The sequence below is a fragment of the Pseudomyrmex gracilis genome, unplaced genomic scaffold, assembly GCF_002006095.1.
Source record: "Pseudomyrmex gracilis isolate BER0280 unplaced genomic scaffold, ASM200609v1 scaffold_403, whole genome shotgun sequence".
NCBI classification, from domain to species: domain Eukaryota; kingdom Metazoa; phylum Arthropoda; class Insecta; order Hymenoptera; family Formicidae; genus Pseudomyrmex; species Pseudomyrmex gracilis.
In genome coordinates, this window is record NW_018020987.1 from 70946 (window position 1) to 77258 (window position 6313).

The 6313-nt window shown below is 35.7% G+C and overlaps 1 protein-coding gene and 1 long non-coding RNA gene across 6 annotated transcripts in view; one reads left to right on the top strand and one right to left on the bottom strand.

The window, feature by feature from the left end:
- The window catches only part of LOC109860524, a 96568-nt gene that overhangs the window by 66963 nt on the left and 23292 nt on the right, over positions 1-6313 (top strand). The window lies entirely within an intron of this gene.
- On the bottom strand, positions 5470-6293 carry LOC109860525. The gene is made up of 2 exons (XR_002250831.1): positions 6084-6293; positions 5470-5777 (listed from the first exon to the last, which is right to left on the bottom strand). It is a non-coding gene; the product is annotated as an uncharacterized LOC109860525 (long non-coding RNA).

The window sequence follows — 6313 nt, forward strand, 5'->3', positions numbered from 1 at the left end:
CAACGTACGCTTCACAAAGCTGTCCGAGAGGGCGGCAATAAACTGTGCGCAAGCGACTCTCTCGCGAACTTCATGCGTACACTCCGGATACGCGAGACGCGCCAGACGCTCTAGATCCGCGCCGAGGGTCGCAAAATCCTCTCCGCTCCTCTGCTTACGATTAGTAAATTGCGCGTAGCAACTTTGGAAAAATTCTCGTTCCCCGAACCGCGATTCCAACTTAGAGCGGATCTCCTCGAAGACGAACCTCTCTTCCAGCCACTCTAAAACTGAGCGCGCCTTTCCTCTCAGACTAGTGGCCAAAACCGTCGCTTTCGCCGCATCGCTCCACCCGTTCGCACGCGCGACCAACTCGAACTGCGCGAGGAACTCGCGCCACGGAACACTCCCGTCAAACACGTCCGGCTTAATTTTTATTCCCGTGAATTCCCCCGCCTGTACAGGAGAATGATTTGGAAGTGACTCGCCTGATGCACCGCGGCGAAACTGCTCCTCCAAGCGACGAATGTCCTCCTCTGGCACGAAATCGCCAAATTCCCGCTCCTTCTGCCGGAACGAATCCTTTTCCTGTCGACGCTCCTCCCGCAGCTGCTCTAACTCCCGCAGGACCGCACGCAGCGTCTCGCTCTCAGACGTTGCCGCCGCCGCCTCCGGCGCCGCCGACGTCTCTGCCGCTCCCGCCGCAACTTGATTGCGCATTCTCCGCGGCGAATGCAACAGAGCCATGCCGCTGTTCTCTCAAGCTCGATCCCGGACGAGCCCCCAAAATGTTACGCTCGCGACGGCGAATCAGCGCTTCTGNCGCTTTCCGCGATTCGCGCACACGTTCGCGAGAATGAGAGAGACGCGGCTTCTTAATGAAAGCATTTTATTACAGCTTTTAACAATTATAATATACAAGATTGTACGCGCAGAACGCAACGTGACAGCAACACGGCCGCGGTTCAACTCTAACAACCCTTTCGGTCGCCCGGCAACTAACAGTCGCGCCGAGCGCACGCCGCTCACACGGCTCCCGTGACACGCACTCGGTGTCCGCCGCGTAACAATATATATATATATATATATATATATCACGGTAATTTATCTTATATACAACAGAAGGACGTGTGGATGGAGATAGAGGATCCTTGAGAACATTGATGAATTTAGACAATTGTCAATATTATAAAAAGTTGAGCGAGTATTAAAGTTTTTTGGAAATATTTTTAAAAATTTTTTAGAAAAATTATTTAATATAAGACATCACAAATCAACAAAGCTGTATATAATTTGAAGTATTTGTTCGACAGAAACTTTTCTAAGTCTGTATTAAAAAAAAAATTGTTTTAGTCTCTGTATAAAAATGTCATAGATAAAGTCTCGAGAATAATTGTTGTCAGTTAAAATATTAAAAATCAAGTCAAAATTTTTAGAATGGAATTTAGGATGTGATAAAAAAAAGGCTCTGTCCACGAGGCCGATGACCGTGCCTTTTGTTTGGCAGATAGGATGGTTTGAAAAATAAGTAAGATATCTGCCTGAGAACGTTGACTTGTGATACCAGTCATGTATTAATTTATTATTCTTTTTGATAATTGTAATGTCCAGAAAGTTGAGTCTATCACAACCAACTTCTATGAATTGAAGTCGAGAGTGATATGAATTGTAAAGATTTAAAACAACATCGAACTGATCTCTAGGAACCATAAGAGCTATGTCATCTATTTATTTGATATGTAGAGGTAGAATGAGAGATAGAGAACCAATGATGGACAGTTCAAGATCCTGCATGACAATGTCTGCTAGAATCGGAGAGAGAGGAGAGCCCATGGGTGCACCAAAGGTCTGTTTGTAATATTTGTTAATAAAAAGAAAGAAAGTGGAGTTAAAAACGAAATAGAGTGGTAGAAAAAATTCTTCTTTAGGTAAGCTTGTATTGTGTTTTATCAAGTGCCATCTTTTCTCAAATCTACTGATTACAAGATCAATTGGCATGGTTAGTGAATAGAGATCAAACTTGCAAGGTGGAAACTACTATAAACAAAACTCGACGGAGGTTCAAGGATTTTGAAATTATTTTATGCAAAAATATTGCAAGATTGTGTAACGGACTATTGATTGAGGAAATAATGATCCTGGTTGCCAGGTTTATGGATCTTTGGGACACCGTAGGCTCTGGGAAGTATAGTGAGTGAAGTGTTTAGATTTTTGTAAGTGAGCTCCGTGATGTGATCGCGAGACTTCCATCTTTTTAACATGTCTTTGAGAGAACTTATTATAAAAGATTTGAATTCTATTCTTTTTGACAAGAGCGTATGTGTATCAGAAAGCATCTTTTCCATTTGACGCGTATAAGAGTCTTTATCTATGGCGGCTACCGCATTTCCCTTGTCGACTCTTGTAAATGCGATAGAAGGATGACTTTTGATAAAATGACGAGTGAGTTTTAGAGCATGGTCAATTTCCTCGTCATGTATAGATTTGGTAAATTTAGAGACTCTCATTTGTTTAAGAATAGAAACAAACCGGTTACGACATTCTATTTTATTGTTGTTATTTAAATGTTTAATATTATTTTCAAAATTCTTTATCAGTTCAAATGTTAATTTGGAATTATTGTCCGGCGGAAGACAAAAATTCTCGCCTAATTGTAACAAACTCATGACTTCGGTAGGGATATAGGTATTGGTAAGGTTAATGAACGTGACTTCATCTATGACATTTTTATACAGAGATTAAAACATAATTTTTTTTAAATAATGACTTAGAAAGATTTTTGTCAAACAGTACTTCAAATGATATACAGCTTTATTGGTTTGTGATGCCTTATATTAAATAATTTTTTTAAAAAATTTTTAAAAATATTTCCAAAAGACTCTAATACTTGCTCAGCTTTTTATAATATTGACGAATTACATAATGAGATTGGAAATTGGGCAGTTTGAATCAGTAGCAAGGTGTTTTGCAATGAATAATATTCTAATAAATTGTGTTTAAATTTAAACGTTTCGGCTTTATTTTATAGCCATCATCAGTGGATTACACTAATTACAAAAAGTACATTGAATGTAAATGCTGTCTTGCAACAATTGCAGGGATGAAATAAGAAAAATAAATTTTGGTGTGTATTTTTAAACAATCCTCTTGGTATGAGTAGTTGACAATGTAGTTCTTGTTTTAAAAGTCAAAAAATTTTTTAAAAGATAAATAATAAAAAGCTCTAAGTCGTTGTTATAAAGAGAGTTTCTTCACCACTGAAACTGAAGTCAAGAGAAAAGTGCGCAACAATATATCAAAACATGTGCGTAAAAACGGCTCCATTTGTATATATTAATGGAAATTAACGATCAAATTTATCGATGATTGATAAATATACTTCGTCTAAGAGTTCAGTGTCACTCATTATATTCAGGCTGTTACGGTGGATTTTAATATGTAACATTTCTAAAATTATACGCTTATAATAATGTGATTCATTGTCTAAAATTTTTGTTATATCAAAATTAAAAATGTGATTGGAGTTAAGACAGTGTTCGAAAATTACAGAAGATTGCCGCTTTGATTTTACATATTGTTTATGTTTCTTTATTCTTGTCTTTAATTTTCTTTTCGTTTGTCCAACATAATCCGCTTCACACGAATTGCAAGTTATGTTATAAACTACATTCTTTCTCTCCTCAACTGGAATGAAATCTTTATGTGCTTTGATAAATTTGTTGACTTGATTTAAATTTCAGTAAGCAATATGATAATTGACCTGCAATTGTTATTGAGACAGCATTTATATTCAATGTACTTTCTGTAATTAGTGTAATCCACTGATGATGGCTATAAAATAAAGCCGAACCGTTTGGATTTAAACACAATTTATTAGAAGATTATTCATTGCAAAACACCTTGCTACTGGTTCAAACTGCCCAACTTCCAATCTCATTATTTAATTTTAACTCGAACCTGAGGACATATCACGAATCTTATTGACAAAGTGTCTAAATTCATCAATGTTCTCAAGGATTCTCTACCTCCATCCGTGTCCTTCTGTTGTATATAAGATAAATTACCGTGATATATATTGTGATGCATCATATGTCGGACAAACTGGCAGAATGTTGCAAGCGAGAATTAAAGAACACAAAAACTATATCAATAGAACTCCTTTCAAAGATCTGTAATTACTGATCACAGAATCCAACTCTCACGAATTTGAATGGGATAACGTCAAAATATTGGATAGCAAGAGATCTTATAACAAAACGTCTGATATCAGAAACTCTATACATAAGAAGTGAAATCCGCGGTCTTAATTTACATAGTGACACCGAAAATCTAGATAAATCTTATTTACCTTTTGTCGATAACACACGTTAACTGAAATGTGTCTCATGATCGTTGATTGCGGCCTTGACTTCTATTGAAATCGAGACACACACTTGTTCGGTGTTTTCAGTCGCTTTGTTACTTTGTAAAGTGGTGATCAAGTCCTGTTCCTACATCATGAACACTCAGTGCGACACTCATGTGATGACCATTACTACTTTGTTTTGTAAGTTTCTTAATTAACTTTATTGTATTATCACTACGAATTTCTATATTAAATTATTATTGTTTTGTAGAATATATTAATGTATTCTTTTAGAGAATTATAATTACATTGAGAAAAACCTAATACAGAAGTCAAAAACGTTTTATACATTGTTTTCAATAAATTGATTCAATCATATACACATGAGCATCCGTGTTTGCTTCAACAGCTATTATCAACACCTTTATGTTTTTTAAAAAATCTTGAAGCTGCTTACATACATAAAAAAACATATTTTGCGGTGCGTTGACGCAATTTTAAATTAGTGACCTCCAGTGTTATTGTCCGTAAGATTCTATTTGCAGTTTTAAATTAACAATTCTAACATCTTATTTAATTGTAAGCCAAATATTATATTATTATATTACAGTATACCTACTGAAAATGACCCAATAAATACGGTCAAAACGTTTAGAAAAAACATATTGCCATATTATTTGCATGAGATCCTGCACTCTGGTTCTATACAGCTGAGGTAATCAAAGTACCCACACAACAATTTGACGTCCGATGGACGTCTAGATGACGTACCACAAATATCTCGAGGGCGTTCGGTAGACGTCGTTTGTACGTACAATGTACCGCCCTTTGATGTCGTTCGTACGTCATTCGTACGTTGTTCGTACGTTATTAGTACGTCAATAATATGTTGTTAAGACATTGTTAGTATGTTGTTGCAGGACGTAAAATAAATTTCTTCTAGACGTTTGTTTAATAAAAAATTATATTCATGTCAGTAAAAATAGTGTTAAAAGGTAATAAATATTCTACAATAATACTTGTCACACAAGAATATAAGTGAAATGTGAATATGTATTTTCTTTTACTACTATTTTTACTGAAAATATAAGTTTTTACTAAACAAGGTCCGAATCGTGGAATTGTCATCAGAAAAAATGCATATATATAATATTACAGTACTTTTTATTGCTCATTTTATTGGTCGTTTGACATTATATTTACAACTAATAATCGGTTACTTAATAAACTTTTCTTGACATTTTAGAACCCAGTGTCGTGTAAATCATAAGTAATATCAACGGTTTCTATTTTCTTTTTTTATTAGTGGATTATTATTTACATACATACTATTGAGCCGCATTAGTAATATTAGCTTGTTTTTTTAGGCGATCAGTTGCCCGCCGGAACCAGTCTATAACCGTTGTTTCGATTTCCCGATCGTCAATCTTCCTATATCGTTGTTTCACAGCAGCTGTAAATTGAAAAATCACTGTATTAAAAATACGTACATATGCACAGCACATAATAATGTTATAGGTTTAAATAATGTATTTTCTTACATGTAAGTATAAACTAGGATCTGTTTTGGAAAGGAAAGTTTTAATGTAACAAATAAAAAACCTACTTTAATAACAGTGGCAAGTAAACCCACACGGAACAAAAACTCNATTAGACGTCTATTAGACGTCGATAGCTCCATGCGACATCTAATAGATGTCTAATGGATGTCTGGATGGATGGATGTCTGTGTGGGAATAAACCAGAAAAAGATATTTACCAAATAATATACGTGCGAATATTGTCCCTTCGAGTCTATTGTTTTTCTTCCTCCCCAACCACGAGACTCCAAGTGCCAATTCGGGTGCAAAAACACTCATAAGCATTCGTCGTATAAAATCGGCCGGATCTTTACCTCCACGCTTAAGCAGCATTTTTTCCTTACATAAAAAGAAACAAACAATCAAGTGAAAAATTAATTTTGAGTGCTTACTTATATTTCAATTGTTA